This window comes from Mus caroli, unplaced genomic scaffold, assembly GCF_978045245.1.
Source record: "Mus caroli unplaced genomic scaffold, Mus_caroli_1 scaffold_14, whole genome shotgun sequence".
In the NCBI taxonomy this organism is placed as follows: Eukaryota; Metazoa; Chordata; class Mammalia; order Rodentia; family Muridae; genus Mus; species Mus caroli.
In genome coordinates, this window is record NW_028227269.1 from 4,063,127 (window position 1) to 4,086,485 (window position 23,359).

A 23,359-nucleotide genomic window follows, 5' to 3' on the forward strand; every position below is an offset into this window, starting at 1 on the left:
GCCTGAAACCTTACAAGCTGATGAGTTTTCATGTTGCCTCATGCTTACTTGTTTGGAGAAAATTCATTGCCAAAGAAGAAAAATAAGATTTTTTTTATTCTTTCTTTCATTCATTCATTTTTTTTTTAAACACGGAGTTTCTCTGTTTATCCCTGGTTGTCCTAGAACTCACTCTGTTAACCAGGCTGCTCTCATCTTCGGAGACCTACCTGCCTCTGTCTCTGAACTTCGGGAGTTGGGGGGGGGGAAGGTGTATGGGGGACTTTTGGGGTAGCATTGGAAATGTAAATGAAGAAAATACCTAATTAAAATAAAATAAAATAACTTAACAGACCATAAAAAATAATAAAGTCTTATTTGAAGGTCTGACAGAACTCTGCACAAAAAAAAAAAGAATGACAAACAGTGTCCAGTTTTTGGTATTTTTTACATTATAATTATATTGTTTTTCTCTTCTCTTTTCTCATTCTAAACTCTACTTTGTTTGATTTCCTTCTCTTTTTGTAAATTCTTGGACTCCTTATTTCCTTGTTTGTTGTTATACACACATACACACACACACACACACACACACACACACATACACACCTATGATACTAGTCTTCATGTTCCCTTTAAAAAACTTAGACAAAGCATATAGACTTCTTTTCAGGAATTATATAATTACTATAGCAAAACAAGAAAACAAGAGGGCTAAGAAGTAACAGAAAACAAATGTACATATTTTCAAATATGTGCCGTGTATGCTTATTACAAACAAATAGGCTACAGCCATGAGTCCCACTATGTGTTTTCTTTGGTTGGTGGTTTAGTCCCTGGGAGCTCTGGAGATACTAGTTAGTTCATATTGTTGTTCCTCTTATGGGGCTGCAAACCCCTTTATGTCCCTAGGTACTTTCTGTACCTCCTTCAATGGAGACCCTGTGCTCCATCGACTGGATGGCTGTGAGTATCCACTTCTGTATTTGTCAGGCACTGGCAGAGCCTCTTAGGAGCTATATACGCATGGCTCTAGCTGCATATGTAACAAAGGATGGCCTAGTTGGTCATCAATGGAAGGACAGGCCTTGGTCCTGTGAAGGTTTTATGCCCCAGTATAGGGGACTGCCAGGACCAGGAAGTAGGAGTAGGTGGGTTGGTGAGCAGGGGAAGGGAGTGAAGGGATAGGGAGTTTTTGGAGGTAAAACTAGGAAAGGGGATAACATTTGAAATGTACATAAAGAAAATATCTACAAACAAACAAATAAACAGACAGCCTCTTACATCTGTTCAGATATTCCTGATGGAGAGAGCTTAACTACCCCATAGGCAGAGTTTTATTAGGACAGAGTGTTTCCATACATTGTTACTTCATATATATAAGATCATCTCCTGAAAGCTTTAGCCTTAGTCTGTAGCTGGTAATGGTACCATGATGTTATTTATGTCCTGGTCCTAGTCTGTTTGATTTCTTCTCAGAGCATGAGAAGTATTTAAAGATGCCATGCTGATTATTTTTATTTTTATTTTATTTTATTTCATTTTATTTTTTGTATTCCCGTATACAGTTAGCTTTAATATCTTCATTTGTAAAGAAGTGGTTCTTTTTAAAATATTATTTTATTTATTTACATTTCAAATGTTGTCCACCTTCCTGGTCTCAGTTTCACAAATCCTCCACCCCCTAGTCGCTCCCCTTTGTCTCTAAGAGGGTGCTCTCCCATCCACCCCACACTGACCCCTGGCTCACCCCTCCACATCCCCCTTCTCTGGGGCAACAACCCTGCACAGGACCAAGTGCCTCCCCTCCCATTGATGCCAGATACAGCAGTCCCCTGCTACATATGCAGCAGGAGCCACAGACCCACCCATGTAAACCATTTGGTAGGGCTGAAACAAATATCTCACTGGTTAAAGGCATTGATAGCTCTCCCAGAGGTTGTGAGTTCAATTCCCAGCAGCCACATGGTGGCTTACAGCCATCTGTAATGGGATCTGAAGCCCTAATCTGGTGTGTCTGAAGACAGTGCTAATGTACTCACATATATAAAATAAATAAGTAGCTGATTAGTTTTTAAATGATAACTTAGTACAACCTACAGTTAAAAGACCCTCAATTGAGGAGTCAGGTGTACCAGTGGGTACATCTGTGGGGGACTGTATTATTATTTACATTTCAAATGTTGTCCACCTTCCTGGTCTCAGTTTCGCAAACCCTCTACCCCCTCGTCTCTCCCCTTTGTCTCTAAGAAGGTATTGACAGCATATAGAAAGACTAAGCTCATTCATTGTAGATAACACTATTGTCTACACATGGAATTCTGAACTATAAAAGACAAGCAAAAACTAGCAGAGATCAGCAAAGCAAGGACCCGTTCATTTTCTCTGCTGATGACTGTGAATGTTATATAATTCGCTGCATGATCCCTGCCATGACTCTCAATATGACAGACCGAAACCTGTAATTACAAGCCAAACAGAGACCCTTTCTTCCCCTAAGTTGCTTTTGGTCATGCTGTTGAGCATGAAACTAGAACAGAGCTCACAGAAGTTTCTGTAGAATTGGTGAACTATTGTGGTCTAAGACATTTTATCATGCCGGGCGGTGGTGGAGCACGCCTTTAATCCCAGCACTTGGGAGGCAGAGGCAGGCGGATTTCTGAGTTCGAGGCCAGCCTCGTCTACAAAGTGAGTTCCAGGACAGCCAGGGCTATACAGAGAAACCCTGTCTCAAAACACCAAAAAAAAAAAAAAATAGTTTTTATTTGTTTCTTAAACCTTAATTTAATAGAATGGACTGTTTCATTTCTGAGTCATGTGTACCATTACATTCGTTATCTTTCTACTGCCTCTAACCAACCCTCCAGGATGGCCAAGCTTGGTCACACCCTGTTGTCAGCATAAACATCACAGAATAGGGCACATGGGTAGAACATGGCTTCTTTGCTTTCTGTAAGTCACCACCCATAGCCCACCAGGCTCTTTTGAGCTCACTCTCTATATGCCCTAGACAGTAACGTTAAGTCACCTTGTGCCCTGTCACATGCCTTATGGACTTGTGCTCGTTGTGCACTAAAATTCTTGAGGCTCCATTTACTTGTGGAGTTAAGGCTGATGGGTTCTTGCTGACAGATGACCACAAACTGCCAGAAAACATGTACTTTTTCCTTCAGTTTTGCGCATGCTCCATTTGAGCTGCAGCTCTGTGCGTACCCCGGTTTGACCAGACAGTCTCTGTGAGGGATTACTGTAGTAAGCTGACCTGGTTTCCTACATACTAAACCCCCTTTTTTCTTTCAAGCACCTGAATATTTCATGATACTTGTTTCAGACAGATGTTCCGTGTAATTATTAGAGGCAAATTAGTATATTATTTTCAACAGATAACTAGCTTTAGCATTTCAGTCAAGTCTAAACAAGAAACTTAGGAGGAAGAAAAAATGTTGTTTTGTCAAGCCTGTATGTCCTTAATATTTCTTTTGCATCAGAAATGTTTCTAACATGATAGCCAGAGTCTGGGTTCATATTAACAAGTGGAAAAGAAAGGTATGCCCTTTCTGATACCTTCCCTGCCTCTCTCTGACAATTGATTATTAGTATGGCCATGGTGTATGTTTGTTTTGTCTCTCGCCTATATTATTGGAAGGATTAGGAGCTTGCCTATTGTGCTTATTTTTTACATGAATATGCAGATATGAATCAACCATCTTCTGCTATTGGCAGGCATGTATCTCTCCTACACTTGTAAACACAGTTTGCACCATTTTATACATTTAAAGAGTTTTTTGTTTCTTTAAGATAAATTTGAGGAAGTGGAATAGAACCCGTTAGTTTAATGTTCTTATTTAAAAAAAAAATCCTCACAGTGATTTACAAGATACAAAATGTCATTTTTATCCTCATCACAGAAACATTTGGAAAAGCTTGTCTCGTTGCACCATTTTCAACCTTGAAATGATAAAGAATAGACTACCTACACATTGCAATATGCATTTTCTGTACTTCCTAGAGAAGTTAAGCACTCCTTCACATGGGTTTTAGTGACATTACATTCATGTTTTCCATTTAAAATAATTTGCTTTTGTTCATGGATCATTTGTCTATTCTTCTGTTAGTGCTTTTCATATTTGATTTCAAGGACACATTACTTATTAATGACATTATTTCTTTGCTTACCATCTTTCTAAAATATACTCCCGAATTGAGACTTTTGATTAGCTTTCCTTACTCTGAGACTAAAAAAATCATTATATTGGTAAAATGTTGAATTATATAGTATATTAGTGCTTCACATTTTAATTTAAAAATCATCCTATATTTTCTGGGTTTATGTGTCCATGTGGCAGTTGGCTTGGTGAAGCATCCTATTACATATCATACCCTATTGATTTGTGAAAATGTCTTGACTCTTCAAGAGCCAACTTCCAGGATGTCTGCTTGCTGCACAGATGCTAAGTGCTACCACCGCACTCAGGCTCCGAGGAAGCCACTTTTCCTTCTTTTGACTGTGCTCAAAGTTCCCCAATTATGTGTTAATTAAAATATTAAAATAAGTTATGTAGCTGAAGTGAAATATTATAATCATTTGCATATTTATCATTTTATTTTCTTTTGATAATACTTGTCTGTGTTTTAATAATAAAATTTGGCAGCAATAAGATTTATGTGCCAGCTGATGAACCTGTACCTATATCCATATTGTCAGAATTTATTGAACTCTGTGCATTAAAATGAAAGAAAATTGAAGAGAAACCTAAGATTTCTCCATGAGACAAACTAATGGACATTTTTATAGATTTTAGAACTCACAGACAACTCAATTTCAGTCATGGGAGGCTATATTATCTGGACTAAAGGAATGTGGAGAATTAGCATGGATTAGTGGTAAATACACTCTTCTGACATTTGCTTGAACTGTTGACTAGTTAGTTCTCTGTGCATGGGTATCAGACAATACAAATTTTTTTGGAGGGTATGTGAAAAGAAAATCAGAATCCTGTCTCCTGTGTAGGTCTTACTACTCTTATGAACAGGAATTCACTGCATATTTGCAGTTATAGAACAGATGTGATGCTCTGTGGAATGTTAGATGCTATCTTATGGAAATGTGAAGAAAATGAAGATTGCCTAGCCTCAAGGGCATAGAATCTTATTACAGCAGGAAGAAATATGTAGATATAAATTTATCTCTCCATAAATTGATTGACAGTCTTATATGTATTTTTATATTTGTCACCTACTCATCAAACTCTATAGTTAAGGTCTATACCTCCTATTGTATTCAGATTATACATTAGTTGGCAACCTGACAAGATCTAGAATTGTGATGAAGATATAGGCCTCTGGGACGTCTAGTTTAGGTTAATACACTGGGGAAAACCACCCTGACTGAAGAACACCATTCATGTGCTATGGTCTAGGACCAAACTTGCTGGGTAGTCATATCCTTTGCATTCTCCTTCCTGGCCATGACTGAAATGTAATCAACTTTCTGAGCTCCTGTTACTATAGCTTTATCAGGAAGCCCAATCCCTTTGAACTATAAGCCAAAAATACATTTTTCATCCCTTACTTTGTGTTGGTGAAGGGATTTTATTACATAAATTTAAAAAATGACTATTGTAGACCTGTATCAATTATATTTGAAAGCAAACAAATTCATTAAGTGCTAAGATCATTCAGGGTTCCCAGTTTCCACTACATAATCTATTGTACTTAGTAGAAGATTAATAAATTCTTGTTAAATTATGATTCAAATTTAATATATTTTTTGTATTTATAAATAAACACATTAGGATTTTATTGGCCCTAAAACTTTGGCTCAGGGCTCTGAAGATGTGAATCTTCTTTATTTTATTGCATTTTTAACTTTATCTTTATTTATTTTAAATTTGTAGTTAAAAGGTAATTTTATAGACCTAAATGTATGGTACAGTGTATCTATTTTTATGTAAATTGTCCCTGATCTCAATTTCTTTGCTTGGAAATATGAAGAGGGTCATAGGGAAGGCATTCTTTAACCCTTTTCATTTGTGTGATGCTAAAATTCTCAGTGTTTCTATCTTTCATTTCCTGTGCTTAAAGATGAAAAACTTTGCCCTCTGAAGACACTAATGGCAGTGCCAAAGCTGGGACCACATGCAGAAGAGAAACAAAACCCCCTGCCTCATTCTTGAAGCACATCACACATGACGTCAACCTTTTTTCCCATCCACAGAAATGTAGAATGACTGCTTTCCAGCAGCAACATAGACAGCGCCTTCATCCCAGTCACATTTAACAGCCTTCTCTTTATGCATCTGCATAGAGCTTCACTTTCATACAGCCATGGGACGCTCATAAAATCTCAGCCTGCATAGACCATTAAAAAAAAAGGTATTTTTGTATATTGCTGGGTTTGTACACTTCCTGGCACTGCTACAGAAATTACAGCAGCCTTTAAAACTAATTAACAGCCAGCCCCCTATTGTGGACATAGCACTTGGCAGTGATTTACTCTGGGTGGGAGGGTAGGCCTGTGCAATAAGAACTTCTAAAGCTTTGTGCAGATCTGAAGGGATTTACAAAGTGGTGTTATTTATGATATACAACTTCCTTTTCCCATTTTGGGGGCAGAAACATGAATAGAATTATTTTATACATATCTATCCTAATAAGTGGATTTTCCCCCTAAAACTGGTATTCCGTTTCTTTAGACAATCAAATAAAAATGTTCTTTGTGCCAGAATCTGCTGTACTTGGGACATGTTCTAAAACACGTGCGACTCTGGGGCCTAGAGTAGTTATGCTGCTGCAATGATTTGGGTCCTCAAGTGTTCTCTCTGTAATGCAGTACGACACCACGAAGCTCTCCATTCTAGTAGTATTTCCCCCTTGGCTAATTTTCTATCTGTGGAAGCAGGATGATTTGCAGTGGCTAAATTCCTTTCAGAAGGCCCTTAAAAGAGAGCTGTTAGGAGCCTGGGGGAACATGCTTGTTTCTGCTCTAACCAATTTCGTCTTGGAGTTCTTTTCTTAGATTCGGGAGTTCCCGACTGACCTCTAGGAACATGAGGGCTGAAAGCCAAGCCAGAGGGACAAAAGAAGCAAGATAGTAGGCAAGTAGGCATGTAGGCAAGCAAAAAGAAAGAAAAGAAGAAAAATGGAAGGAAGGAACGAAGGAAGAAAGGAAAGAGGGAAGAAGGAATTTAGGAAAGAATTCAGCACAACACACACACACACACACAATATATATATATATATATATATATATATATATATAATATAAAATTTCTGAGTATGAGCTGAAGAGTATCCAGGAAAACCTGAGACTATTAGATTCATTCTGAGTCTCATTGCTGTTGGGTAAACACTCAATATTATTAGAGCTTATCAATATTGGGCTTTTGACCAATTTTACTTGATTGGTCAAAAAATGCTTTGTGGGCTGGAATACACCACCATTGTGCATAAAGAGAAAGCTTGGCTCATAAATGGAATGGGTGTTAACTATAGAAATCCAGGTGCTAGTTATGACCCCATCTGAACCGTGTGCAGCCTCTCATTCTCTTCTCCTGGGGGAGCTCCTTCAGATTAGAAAAAGTGCAGGGCAGAGTTGAAACAGGCATGTGTGTCTTCATTAGGTTCTTGGTTTACTAGATCTAAGGTTTAATGAATCCTGTAAGAACCAAGCATGTGAAGGCTTTGCCCATGGTTTTGCGCCTTCTAGATTCACCTGAAACTCAGAATAATAGTCAAGCTGTCTTGTGGGCTTCCATGTCAGCTCTAATATATTGTCTTGTCTACTACAGCTTTCTTTCACCTGTTCTCACAAGTCTCCACTCTATGTCTCAGCCTGACTCTATCTACTTCACTTCTGAGAGGACACATAGGAACGCTCCGTCTTTTTAAAACATGAATAAGTCGTTATGTGATCATATGACTATAGAACTATGTAAGCATATAACCATAATTTCCAAAACTTAGCAGCAAGTTAAATTGACAAGAGCCCATGTGACCTGTGCCATGGCCATTGCAACATATAGAAAACATGGACAATTTGCCATCTTAAACTATGATAGCAGAAAGCCAGAGCTCTCTCATCCATGGAAGTATGTTAAAGCCCTTTTATAAAAATGCTCTATACTTTTCATGTACTTACTAGCTCTGAAAGAGAATCCTCCTGCCTTTGCCTGGCCAATTTTAGACCTGAGGTAAAAGAAGCAGGGATACCAATGTGGCTATAATGCCATGAGCCCAACAACTCGCAGCACATTCTACAGAATCTCATCGGGAGGAAAGCATTATACTCCTCTGGCTATTCAAAGCCCTGTCTGAGCTAGTCATCTCTGCAGACACGCTTTTCTTTTGTAACAATGAGCTGAGACTTGATCTTGAATAAATGAAATATTGATGGAACTTAAGAGGTATAAAAAGGAGTGACTTTGGAATCAGGGCTTTGAACGCTTCCTCAGATTCCATACCCACACTTCTTACTTACTAGTTGTGTGAATTAAGCCAAGAAGTTAAAAGTCCTCTACCATAGGTTCCTCTCCTAGAACTGGGGTACCCACTTTCTAAGGACTCATGAACAATCCAAGAGATAATGCAGAGTGCCATTGAAATAATGCCCAGTGTGCCGGACCTTAAACTTGATCTCATTAGCAATTTGAAGGCCTGACAACTTCATCTAAAGCCCTAGACAATGACAGTTGTGAGGACAGAAAAAGATGTGTTATTAATAATGAATGAGAAGAATTTGACAACTCATAGGGGGAAAATAGCTTAGACAGTGTGGTTATTAAAATATCTATTTGGTTATGTAATTTAGGGGTAATATTTTAAGGATTTTCTCAGCAGTTCACTGGTGCCATCCAGGACTGGGGCACTCCTATCTTTTTGCTCAAATATTCCTAAATTTTATTTTTCTATTCTATGTGCTTGTTCTCTCATTAGAAAATGAATGGTGATGGTAAAAAGATGTATATAGATTTTTTTTGAAGAAAATCATTATTTTTCACCCCCCAAATTTTGCCTCATGTGTTATTGTCCAGATAAATGCCTCAGTGCCTTAACTACGGGCAATCCAGAAAGCAAAAGTTTTGTTAATGAGATGTAAGTGGCACTTTTCATTCTCTAAAATGGAATACATTGTTGTATGAACAAAGTTAAGTCAATCTTGGCAGTGATATCAAGGGCAGAGCCCATGGGTACACAGCATGGAGTACGTGAGGATGTAATTGGGAGTACCATCACAGTGCTCCATGATTTATATTTTGGCTGCCAATTACCTTGAGACTATGGTATTCCAAGAAGGGCATTTTTCATAGGAGCCACCTCGTATAACTGCTTTTGTGGAAACAATGTTATAATTGTCACTCATAACAGCTTACCTTGCATAACTGATTATAAATCCATGCTAGCGTATGCTTTAGGGTAGCGTTGAGAAGTACCTTCACTAAAACAAATGCTTTTAATAATAGTGCCGAGGAGGCAATGATCGGAGCATCTCTGAGGAATTTGCAAAGAGCTCCACATTTTATTTGCTTGGTTAGGTTTAACAGTGAAGACTAAACTTTCTTAATTGATTTTATTACTTGTTTCAGGGAAATCTAGTTTTGCAGTACTTTGCAGATTACCGCATTGCTACAAAGCCAGAAATTACCTATGGGTTAGATTTATGGGCTGTATTCACATGTATTACAAACATTTTCATTTTACTATGTGTAACAAAGTGTGTTTATTTTGTATATGGGAAATAATATCTCTATTTTGGAATGCTTTTATTTAAATCCTTAATGATTTATGAGCATTGCAGTTTAAATATCACGTGCATTTATCTGGACCCCATAAAACATGTTTTCCCTGCACTAGCCTAGATTGGGAAATCTCAGCAATCAGCACTTTTCCATTTTGATATTTATCTCTACTGGGGGGTCTATTTAGTTTTTGTTTGCTTTTATTATTTTCTTCAAATTTCAGTATGGTTATTGCATTTCTGTATCATTTTGAAATTTATAGTCTACTTAATAGCATTTTTATTTTTTATGATTATGTCAGTCTAACCCATAAGAGGGTCTCAGGGAATATGTTTTGAGTTTCTTTCAATAGCAACCACATCTAGAAACTACCTAACTGAATTATGAGTTTTATTTTTTTTACCAGGGGGAGCCATGAAACAGAAACGGTTTTAGATGTAGATTATAATAATAATTTGGAGGCATCTTTATGATCTGTGAGCTTCATATTACTCTCCTGCCCTGCACTCCCTTTGATTATTGCCATTTTCATAGAATGCTGAAGCACTTCACAAATACAGAGGCAACTTCTATATACGAGAGATACCGGAAAGGCTAGTACACTTAGTACTGATCACTCACCAAAATGTCGAGAACATTTTGTTCAAACTATCCCACAGGATAGCACAAAGTGCTGTTTCTTCCTTGGAGATTATGTGTTACAAGAGCTGAGGCATTAAACCAACGTTAATAGAAAATTTCAAAGAGGATAATTTATTGAAATACTTCAGGGAATTCAGAAGCACAAAGTAGCCTGGTACAAGATCAGTTAGGAAAGAAGAAAATTGTCAGGGAACAAGATGTCCTCCTACCTGTCGCTCTGACTTGTAGATTTGTTGGTGATGCACATCGCCAACCCAGAGGGATGCAGACATATGACACTGGAGAATGAGGAAGGTTGTAACTAAAGGAAGCATTCATTATAGAGAATGAACTAGATCCCAGGGCCCCTCCCAAGTACCTCACATGTCACCCAGTCATCACAATGAGAAGAAATGGAATACAGAGACGTTAGGCATCTTGATTCAGGTCATATAACCTTATAAATAATAAGCAGTAACTTCCTGGTTTGGTCACAGTTCTCTGGCTTCTGAAATGAGTTTTATTTTCCTTTCTCTATTAACTTTCTTTGGCCACATATCTGCTTCAGCCTGCACAGAGCACTCCAACCAACACTGTACATTCACCCTCCCTACCCCACCCCCCACCCCCAGTTCAGGTGTCTGACAGAGATTGACTAGGTTCTCTGTGTTCCAATTCCAGCTTCTAGGACAAACAATCCATTAGGTCAAACTAGGTCAGCAGTTCAGCCTGCCACTGGAGGGAGATGGGGTCAGCCAGTTCTGACCCACCTGCATGATTTCACTAAAGCTAGCCGGGGACAATTCTCACAGAGTACATGTTCCTCGGTGGCCACTCATCATGGCTATCTTTTTTTATAACATGCAATATAAATCATCACATCAAGAATTTTGTCCACAATATTCTCTGCACTCCTCCATATCTCTTCAATCATTCAATTTAAATCAATATACTTTGTATTTTACCAAGAACAATTTTTGATGGGACCTATTATGAAATGGATACCGGATAAGTATGTTTTGTATTCTCTTGTTCCCAAGAGACCTCTAGATTAGAAAGAATTTACACACCAAATAAACACCGTGGTGCACAAGCTGAGTACAATTTCCAATAGACAAAATGGCTACAATTAATTGCCTTGCTTATTTCTTACTGCTGGTCTGTAAAGAGAATCTATACTACTCCTGCTTTAATGACAAGGAAGCTGAAACAACATGATTTAAAATTAATGCTCCAGATCACACTATGAAAAGGTGACAGAAACCAAACCCAACCCAGTTTTCATGTGGGAACTTAGATTTAATTGTTTATGCTGAACAAAATGAATATTAACCCCATGAGCCTGTTTTACTCAGAAAGTTGGTTAGTATGGGACACTTTTACCTGAACTAATATCAGAATGTAAGCTATGCAAATCACTCACAGATCAAAGTCTCCTTGCTTAGAATTATGCCTGCTCACTCTTAGAAGAACAATTGTCTGTGAATCCTATTATTTCATGGGTATCTAGTACGGGTTGGCTCATGTCTGTGAAGTTATAGGAACTGGAAGCAATTGTACCTTAGGTGTGGGGACACTGGTTTAAAATGAGGTTATCCAAAGTGAGGTTTCAAATACACTTTATCAAACCTGTATCAATTTAGCCCAAATTCTGACTACATCTCATTTGTAGAACTCCTACCATTTGATCTTCAGGAGGTTGATGAGATCAGTCTGTTTAGTTTTTTGGCTGAGGGGAAGTAAAAGTGTCCATTGTGGTACTTCATCTCCATCCCCTGCTCCTTTCTACCCATTGTCCATGTGTAGTCCCGGAGACTGTTCACCTAATGATCCACAGGAAGAAGAGACTGTAAGTAAGGAGAGGAAACAGTTTGACCTCCAAATTATACCTTCAATGATTTCCTTCTTCCAATTCTTTCTCACCTAGCAAAACTTAAGGAACTTCCCCAAATAGTATTTTCAGCTGAGGATCAAGTCCTTAAAACAGGGGGTAAAGGGAAACATTTAATATTCAATCCATAACAGGATGCCGCAATCTGAATGCTCTACTGTTTCGGAAGTTTTGTCTGCCATAATGACTCAACTCATCCATTACTTTTAAATTCAGTCTGATTTTAAAAGGCTCTATACACTACACTACACACACACACACACACACATAGTCAGAGAACACTTTTGCTTCTAGTTCATTTTCTAATAGAGCCTTCATTTCCATTTGAAACCTAATGAGTGCAATCATTACTGGCAAAAATTCTATCAGGACTGTGACATTCTCGTCCCCACTACCAATAGCCATTAAAGTCTTTTTGAAACACTAGGGTCCTTTTCCAGTGCCTCCCACATACAATTTCTGATGTGTCCTAACCAAAATACCATTATTATGTACAAGTTATCTGGTACCAATTCTCTGTACAATTACAAGTGTCATCATTGTGCAACAGAAAGAACAAGGTTGGAGAAGACAGATTGATCTTAGCTCCTGCGCGCAATGGGTTCAGTATCTGACCATTTGGTTCTGTGCTTTCTGTGAACCTTGTGATGCAGAATGTTATAAGAGTGGCTGCATCCTAGGAAGAACGCTGATTGTCTCATAATGGACAGGAAGCAGAGACAGTGAGGAGAGGCCAGAAGTAAAGCATGACTTATGAAAACACATCCCCAAAGACCAAATTCTCCCTACCAGGTCCTACATGCTAACGTTACAAAGAGCTCTATCAGCTAGTCACCAAGCTAGTCACCCAGTACATGAGCCTTGTGTAGATACTTCATATCAAAATCATAAAAAATCTCCTCTAGTCCCAGCTTTTCTCAACTCTATACTAGACCAGCATTCTGAAGTGGTTGTAATAGGCTAGACTATAGGGCATTCACCAGATTTCTATAATTCCATCACTATCTTTTGAGTCACTAATAAGGAAGTAAAATATGCCTTTCAGTCAGTGTGTGAGTGTGAGAGTGTGTGTGTGTGTGTTTCTGTTGTGTACAGGCAGGCTAATTCTGTTACCTCCACTATATATAGATATATATATAGATAGATATAGATATAGATATAGATATAGATATAGATATAGATATAGATATGGATATGGATATGGATATGGATATGGATATGGATATGGATATGGATATGGATATATCATGATATATATGATATATATCTATCTATATCATAATAGAGTTGATTCTTATTAGATGTGGTAGTTTTCTTTTTCACTTCTGAGATACTTTTTAGAGTTCTTGGCTTGGACAAAGAAAAGAAAAATATATGCATTTATTTGCTCTTCCGTTTAGATATAAAATAGATTACTCAAAATCACTCTGTTTGGGAACAGATGATGCATGCTGACAGCATCAAGCTACTGCAGATGCAGTGGCACCATGGGTAGAGTAACCTGCAAAGGGACAGCAGAAGGGAACATGGAGTTCCTGAATGAAGAGTTGTATTGCAAACTGACAGATGAAACACAGACTGATCAAGGCTCATGAGCCACCAGGAGGTTAAATTTGGGACACTTGAGGATGGTATTGGAGAATCCTAACCCTCTCCATCATTAAGTTGGCAGTAAGAAAGGATGTCTTAAAGGAGTTGACATAATTCTTGCCCCACCCCACTGCATGCACATGCGTAAATATAATTAAATATGAAAGGTGGCGAGAGTAGTTGAACATCTGTCTTTAGCTTTCAGATTTTTCACAGTCTGTTGATTAGGTTATGTTTTGTATTATTCCAATGTCCACAGCTGTCAAGTGGAATGGGAACATGCCTGCTGCATCAAGAAGCTGAGGTGTGCAGCAGCTCTTCATGTTCCACGTGGTAATAGCTGGTGACAGCTTCTACTCTGAACAAATTGTTTTCTGGTAGTTGATGGGTCTCAGCTGTTCTAACCTGGGAAGTGATGAGTTTTGCCTTCATTTGGAAAACAAGATCAGTTTCTGATAGATTCTCTGGCTTCTTTGGGTGTTATTGTTTGTTTGATTAAATAAAGAATCTGTGAGCATGTGTGCATGTACATGCAATGGTACTTTGGTCCATTTTAGATGGGAAGTACTGATCTTTTACCACACTACTTCACCTGGCATTTTCTAAGGTCTGTCTGTTCCTGCTATAGAAGAGGGAGAGATGAACAAGAGGTGAAAGAGACATTTCAGACAATCTCCTTCCTATCGCTCACTCAGAGATTGATTTCGCATCTCAACTCGAGGCGTTGGTTCCCAGGCTGAGGTCTTTCCCTTGTGAGTGAGGTTAGTCACACCAATATCCTTATCTAACTCCAAATAGTAAAGCGCTAATTAAAATGGCAAGGTCTAGAGACATGGAGTGTCTTCTTTCATGGGTGTTAATCTGACTTGATTATGTATGCCATGAGTGTGTGCACATAACACTGAAGTTGAACATGTTCAAGAAGGAAAGATCTAGATGAGTCCAAGAGCTTTCATCTTTATGCCTTTCTCTGGGTCAAAGTAGCATTTTAGATGAGGATCTAAGTATATTTTGACCCAAACATGTAAATATTGAAAAATTGCCATGGCTAGTCATATTTTAATAATAAAAATTAGAATAAATGTTGTCTACTGCTCAATAAATATTTTTTTCTCTACACAATCCTGAACAATACAGTTCTTAAAAGTCTCCAGCCACTAACCAGGCTTTATGGTTCAACACTAAGCTGTGGCTAGTATGACTGAGGAATTACATTTCTACTTTTATTTCCTTTAAACTAAACTAGTCTTATATGGTTCTTGAGTGCAGAAATAGATCATTGAATGATGAACATTTAGGCTTTGAGACAGTACAAATAAAAAGTGAATTTCTGTAAAAATCATTTTCCTGACAAGCCCGAGGCAATATTAATGTCACCTGAAAGGAAACACTTGGAAATCTGTAGTACCTGTTTTGAATGAGATTTAATCATAGACAACAATGAGATACTTACTGGATAAATGTATATTTTATTATATAGCAATAATAAATAACATTTATTACCCATCTATATAATAATTCTGGAGGTGCCCATATTTGCCATCTAAATTTTACAGAACACAGATATACATTAAAGAAAAATTATGACCATGCCAAAGATAATCTAGATAATAAACATTGGATGATGCTCAGTTCAGCCTGTCTCTAACACACAATCACAACTGCATTTGCTATTTGGAGGATGAATTAACAAAGTCGGTTTATTTTAGGTGAGATTATTAAATCCCATATCTGAATGCAGGGCTGCTGATCTCTAAGGTATCCTTTCTTTTCTCTTCTTGATGATTATGATCAGAAGAAAATGATGTCTGGATGCAATCTCCATAGAACATAGTCCATAAAAGGCACTTGCATCTTTTTTCCTATCATCATAATTAGGACATTACTGTAAACTCTAATTGCATGTGTGAAAGCAATCAGGAGGGTCACTGAGTCAGGTAAGAATATCATAAGTAGCACTACCCTCAATGTCGCCAGTGACAAAAATAACACAAAATTATAGCTCTGAAGAAGTAAAGGTTCCAAAAATTGTAGCACAAATATCACTTTGTCTTGGCCAGAGTAACCAGGGCTGTGTGGCATTTTTGTCTCTACTCAGGATTACTCAAATGGTAGTTTTGAGCATGCTGACTGATATTTTCTAATGTTAGCAATTAAAAATGTTGTGCTTCATTGTCTAAATAATCATTACATGGTGAAGCAATGGAAGAAGGATTGTCTGTAAATTATACTGAATTATTAATTGAACTAGAAATTGTTTCTATGAACATTTCCACTGGGTACAGGGTCTGTTCGCTGTCATTCGTTTTCCCTAAAATGTACTTCCTGGCATTCCCACCCAATGGACTTGTCAGCTGCTATGCTGAGTTTTGAGTGTGGTGAAAACTGACCCACTGGTTATATTAACAGTGAAGAAAGAAACATCTACAACAATGCACTTAGCTGTCAGCCATATGATCTGAAGTAAATTCAATAAAATTGATTTGTTTTAATTCTTTAGTATTTCTAATTGTTCCCATGCTGATTGCCAGTTAGCATTCAAAGCACTAAATTCATATTAACCATTTGCTGCTCTTCTTTGTGTTATTATGAATAGGTTGTGATTTTGGAGCTTCTTGATCACATTGTTACCTCACTGTGGACACATTAACATTTTTGTGTTTCTTTGTGACACTTAAAATATTTCTAATGACACATGGTGCATTTGTTGAGTTCCTAAATGATCAATATCTGGAAGGAAGAGGGAGTGACCTCTCAGTTCAATAGCAAAGAAGATTTACAGATGTGATCCTGTCTGCACTGAGATTAAAGTAAGGAAAGTAGAGAGATAGAGTCATGTAAGTCAGGACATTTACAAAGATTTAAATAGAATAGCCGTTGCATAAATTGTTGGTTATGGGAAGATGCTGCCAGAGCTTAGTGTTGGGAAATTTATATCTGAATAAAGTGAAGGTATTTTAGTTATGGGTTCTATTGTTATGAGAAAATACCACAATCAAAGGCAAGTTATAGAATGAAAGATGTATTGCATCTGAAAGCTTGTAGTCCAAAAACACTGAGATTCTACCTCACACCAGTCAGAATGGCTAAGAGCAAAATTTCAGGTGACAGTAGATGCTGGCAAGGATGTGGAGAAAGAGGAGCACTCCTCCATTGTTGATGGGATTGGAAGCTTGTTCAACCACTCTGGAAATCAGTCTGGCGGTTCCTCAGAAAACTGGACATAGTACTATCGGAGGATTCCGCAATACCTCCGCTGGGCATATATCCAGAAGAAGTTCCAACTGGTAGGAAGGACACATGCTCCACTGTGTTCATAGCAGCCTTATTTATAATAGCTAGAAGCTGGAAAAAACCCAGATTCCCCTCATCAGAGGAATGGATACAGAAAATGTGGTACATTTACAAAATGGAGTACTATTCAGCTATTAAAAAGAATGAATTTATGAAATTCCTAGGCAAAAGGATGGACCTGGAGGGCATCATCCTGAGTGAAGCAATCCAATCACAAAAGAACTCACGTGATGTGTACTCACTGATAAGTGGATATTAGCCCAGAATCTTAGAATACCCAAGATATAAGATACAATTTGCAAAACACATGAAACTCAAGAAGAATGACGACCAAAGTGTGGACACTTTGCCCCTTCTTAGAATTGGGAACAAATAACCCATGGAAGGAGTTACAGAGACAAAATTTGGAAGTGTGATGAAAGGATGGACCATCTAGACACTGCCATATCCAGGGATCCATCCCATAATCAGCCTCCAAACACTGACACCATTGTGTACATTAGCAAGATTTTGCTGAAAGGACCCTGATATAGCTGTCTCTTGTGAGACTATGCCGGGGCCTAATAAACACAGAAGAGGATGCTCACAGTTAGCTATTGGATGGATCACAGGGCCCCCCAATGGAGGAGCTAGAGAAAGTACCCAAGGAGTTAAAGGGATCTTCAACCCTATAGGTAGAACAACAATATGAACTAACCAGTACCCCCTGGAACTCATGTCTCTAGCTGCATATGTATCAGAAGATGGCCTAGTCGGCCATCACTGGGAAGAGAGGCCTATTAGTTGTGCAAACTGTATATGCCTCAGTACAGGGGAATGCCAGGGCCAAGAAGTGGGTAGGGGAGTGGGGGGGAGGGTATGGGGGACTTTTGGGATAGCACTGGAAATGTAAATGAAGAAAATACCTAATAAAACTTAAATACATACATACATACATACATACATACATGCATACATACATACATACAAGAAAGAAAGACGGGAGAGAAACTCCAGGGAGGAAAGTGGAGGACAGAACTAATGCTTACTAGCTTATACCTCAGAGTTTTCTCAACTACCTAGGCATGGTACCATCTAGAGCAGTGAGCTGGGCTCTAATATATCAATCATCAATGAAGAATATGCCCCACAGGCTTACCCAAAGGCCAGTCTTGTTGGGGAAAGTTCTGCATCAGTGTTTCCCTTCGTAAAGTAACTTTAGCTTGGATCAAATTGACATAAAATCAGATGTCATAGAAGAAAGCAACCCAAGCCCATGAACCTGCTTGAGATGAGAAATGGAGAAGCAACAGCGTAAGGTGAACTCAACCACTGCTACCATCATGGGCTTTGTCCCTGCAAACATGAGGCTAGCATCTTACAAATGACTGAGATACCAGGTTGAATAACTTAGTATAGTGTTTGTTAAATATAAATGTGTATTTAGTCACAGTCATATGGACTTACTAAGACTAGCAAGTGAAAGGCAGGAAGTATTCTTCTAGGTAAGCATACTAAATCAATAATTGGTCCATTCCACTTGTCTTCACAAGATGATGATTCTGCTTCCTTCTTCTAGTTTAGCTTATAAGGGGCCATCATATATGTACTTATTTGTGAAGTTGTTTAATAGAATACCTATCTACCAGAAGTTACATGTATGCCTATAGTTCATGTTAAGAATCAAATAAACTACCACCAGAAATTATGAGTGTAGGTTGAGTGCAGGTATTGAAAACCAAAATACATGCAAAGGAGAGTAAAAGGGATGTATGCTAGAAGCCAAAGTAAAGGATAGAGATGAAAGGCAGGACATTGCAAATGGTGCTCTCACAGTCTGATGGTCTAAGTTGTGATATAGAGATGTTGTGTGTGGAACATTCTCCTAGAGCATGCCTTATCCACGGTTTCTATTGTATTAAACAAGTTAGGTGAAAACAAGCTTAAGTAACATTTCAAGAACAAAGCAAGCACAGGGGTGCAAAGAGCAGCTTCTCAACTCTGTGCACAGCAATATGTGTGCACAGTGGTTTGTTTGCACAATGGTATGTATTTCAAGTTGTGTTATGGCTTAAGGTTTTTCATCCCAAGATTTTCTCATTGCATGTTTTCATGTAAGCATGAAAATCTAAATGTGTGTCGTGTCCATGTTTTATGCCAAAATAATATATTTGACTTCCTGTCATCTGAGAGATTGGAGTTGAAGATTCATTGCCAAAGATTGTCTAGACCAGAAGTCTTCAACCTTACTCATGCAGTGACTTTTTACTACAGTTCCTTACCTTGGGATGACCTCCAATAACAAATTTATTGTTGCTACTTTAAAAGTTTGCTACTGTTATGAATCATAAGTATCTGTGTTTTCTGAAAGTCTTATGTGGCCCCTGTGAAAAGGTTGTTTGACCCAAATTGGTCTTGAAACACAAATTGTGAACTGCTTCCCTAGAGCAACTTGTTCCATTCTACAAGGTTACAGCTGGCCTTGGCTGAACTCCCAAGTCTTCATGCCCAGAACTGTCATCAACTTAAGCTGAAATCAGCAATTGAAAGCATTCACAACGTTCTATAGAAAAGGGGTTAGAGTTGTATGGGTACATAGTTTTATTCTGCCTTTGTTATTGTTATATGCTTGTTAGCTTGCAAGGTCTACTTGGGTTTCCCAGATTTTTCTGAGATTTTTGTTTAGGACTTGGAGATTTCCACTGAGTTCTAATTATTAATATTGCAGAGATCTCTTCTATACCTTTTCAGCTTTTGTTTAATGGCAATCTTATAAAATTTATAGTACAACACTGAACCCAAGACAATGATGTTATCATAATGAATGGATGAGTAGATGATAGATAGGTATGCATGTAGGTAGATAAGTAGGTAGATAAATAGATGATAGATAGATAGATAGATAGATAGATAGATAGATAGATAGATAGATGATAGATACATAAAGATACACATGTGGATCATAGACAACAATGAGATACTAAAGCCAGAAATGTATACATATGAGACTTTTCTATTGCTCTGATAGAATACCCAACAAAAAGCATCTTAGGGGAGAATGGATTTTGGTGTGCCTTTGTTGTTTGTTTGCCTGTGTGTTACACTTACAGGGAGCTAGAGGCCATCATGGCAGGAAAGATGTGGCACCAACAGAAATATAATAGCAGGAAGCTGATTAATCACAGGAAGCTAAGGAAAAAGAGCAAGTTGGGGGGTGTGATGGTTTGTATATCCTTGGATCATGGAGTAGCACCATCTGAAGGTGTGGCCTTGTTGGAATAGGTGTGACCTGGTTGGAATGGGTGTGTCACTGTGGGTGTGGGCTTAAGATCCTCACCCTGGTTGCCTGGAAGTCAGTCTTCCACTAGCAGTCTTTGGATGAAGACATGGAACTCTCAGCTCTGCCTGCGCCATGCCTGCCTGGATACTGCCATGCTCCCACCTTGATGATAATGGACTGAACCTCTGAACCTGTAAGCAGCCCCAACTAAATGTTGTTTTTTATAAGACTTGCCTTGGTTATGGTGTCTGTTCACAGCAGTAAAACCCTAACTAAGACAGGGGGTAATTATAAAAGCCCAATCCCCATTGCCAATGAGGGACTTCCTCCAGCAACACTCTTCCTTCTAAACTCCCCATACCCTGTCCTGACAGCACCAGCACTGTAGAACCTCATGATGAACATTTCATATTCAAACCACAGCAGTAACTGTTCTGGAGCAACTTCTGACTTATGCCTCCAACACAGCCAGCTTCTCGTTTTCATTGCATTGCATTGTTATTGTACCTTTAAAGAGCATTATCCTTTGGCAGAAAAACTACTGCCATTTAAAACAAAAGAGATCTCAGCCAGGTCGCCGACATTATGGACACGAGTCGGGTGCAGCCCATCAAGCTGGCTAGGGTAACCAAAGTGCTGGGCAGGACCGGTTCGCAGGGACAATGCACGCAGGTGCGAGTGGAATTTATGGATGACACCAGCCGCTCTATCATCCGAAATGTCAAAGGTCCCGTTCGAGAGGTTGACCTGCTCACCTTATTGGAGTCAGAAAGAGAAGCTCGAAGGTTGTGCTGACCTTGCTGCTGGGTTCTGGATATCCACTACTTAGTTCACGGAATGACCAGCAACTGTTAAATAAAGCATTTATATTAAAAGAAAAAAATGAAACAAAATACATTGAGAAATGTTAGTCATATCTTCTACAGTAAAACACTCACATAACTACTTGTTTGTTTTCATTTGTTAAGGGAATCACGTATGGATAAAATGACCTTGCACTGTATTTGTAAACTATTTCTTATGGGTCTTCTCTTTCTTCATTTGCTGTTTTCTTTCTTTTGTTGTTAAAAACAGATTTGGGGGAATCCATTCTCAATGTCCTCTTTGTATTCTTTATCCAACTCTTTCCTTAAAGATCCCAATGAGGTTGCTTTCTTTTTCTCACACAGTTTCTGCAGATTTTAAGAAGCTTGGAAAATGCATTCAGCTCTTTCTATAAATTACTAAACACAGAAAAATGGTCTGCATCTCTCCATATATTTGCATACATCTCTTTTTCCGCTACTAAGGTAGCACGGTGGAAAGAATAGCCATAGTGCTAATAGTTTACAGAAAGAAAAAGGAAAACCAGATGTCTTTGAGGGGAACTAAGGTCTTACTTGTATCTACACTTGGAGGTGTTCTTGGAAGAGCACAGGATAAATTTCTAAATAGAATAAATGAGTACAGAAGATTGTTTGGGGTCTTCCGTTTTCAAGAATAACTTATCTCTAAGTAAAGGCATTCTCATTCAAGCATCTTTGTATTCATATTAGGATACCAGAGTGTCAGACATGACATGCAGTGTATGCCAACAGCAATTTGGAGGAGTGAGCAAATGACAGGAAGTGAGAAAGAAACAAGGAGAGTTCATACAAACCACTGCCTTTACATAAAATGATTTTTTTTTCTGTTTTTAAAATATTTTTTATTAGGTATTTTCCTCAATTACATTTCCAATGCTATCCCAAAAGTCCCCCATACCCTCCCCCCCCCACTCCCCTACCCACCCACTCCCACTTTTTGGCCCTGGCGTTCCCCTGTACTGGGGCATATAAAGTTGGCAAGTCCAATGGGCCTCTCTTTCCAGTGATGGCCGACTAGGCCATCTTTTGATACATATGCAGCTAGAGTCAAGAGCTCAGGGGTACTGGTTAGTTCATAATGTTGTTGCACCTGTAGGGTTGCAGATCCCTTTAGCTCCTTGGATACTTTCTCCAGCTCCTCCATTGGGGGCCCTGTGATCCATCCAATAGCTGACTGTGAGCATCCACTAGGCCCCGGCATAGTCTCACAAGAGACAGCTATATCAGGGTCCTTTCAGCAAACTCTTGCTAGTGAATGCAATGGTGTCATCATTTGGAGGCTGATTATGGGATGGATCCCTGGATATGGCAGTCTCTAGATGGTCCATCCTTTTGTCTCAGCTCCAAACTTTGTCTCTGTAACTCCTTCCATGGGTGTTTTGTTCCCAATTTTTTTTCTTTTTTTTTTCTTTTTTTTTGATTTTTAATATTTTTATTACATAACATAAAATGATTTGAACGAGTGTAATTACAGTGTTGGCAGTGCATTTTCCAATCAGAGATGATCCTCTAGATTCCTTAAGAATTAGAAGAAAGGAAATTATAAGCACACATTAAAATATAGTTTCTTGGGTTTACTAGTTATTGCAGTTGCACCTAAATTGGGAAAAAAAAAAAACAGGTATTACTCTTGTTGGAAACATTTTAAGTCATTGGGAAATAGTATAATGCCAAAATACAAGAAAACAACTTGTCTTTCATGCTTATATTAAAAGCTGTCCTCAAACAGTGAGAAGCTCAGGAAACCCTTTGATCTGTGAGACAATCACAGGAGAAATATGAAGTATATAAGCAGAAAATAAATAATGAACACTTGGCCAAGAAGGCGCATTGTTTGTGCCATTTTAGACACAGAAAAATCAGAAATAGTAGCATTAATAAGTGTGCTGTAATGAAACGCCTGATGCTAAGCATTGACTAAACTATAAAGAAATAACTCTGGCAGAAATAATGATATTAACCTCATAGCAAGTAAAGGATTCACATAAACCCCACAATGAGAAAAGACCAAGTAGGAGAAACTGTGACCTCTTACATTTGCTTCCAAACTTACATAATTCACTAGGGTGTGAAAAACTGTGTATAGTGAATATTTAATCATTTTCTACAATTTTGTCCTTTTCTATTATTTCTTATCAGTGAT

General features: G+C 38.3%; 1 pseudogene; it reads left to right on the forward strand.

Annotated features, from left to right (window-relative positions):
- The first annotated feature begins 20,956 nt into the window (after positions 1-20,956).
- On the forward strand, positions 20,957-21,166 carry LOC110307293 (small ribosomal subunit protein eS28 pseudogene; annotated as a pseudogene).
- The last annotated feature ends 2,193 nt before the right edge of the window (positions 21,167-23,359 follow it).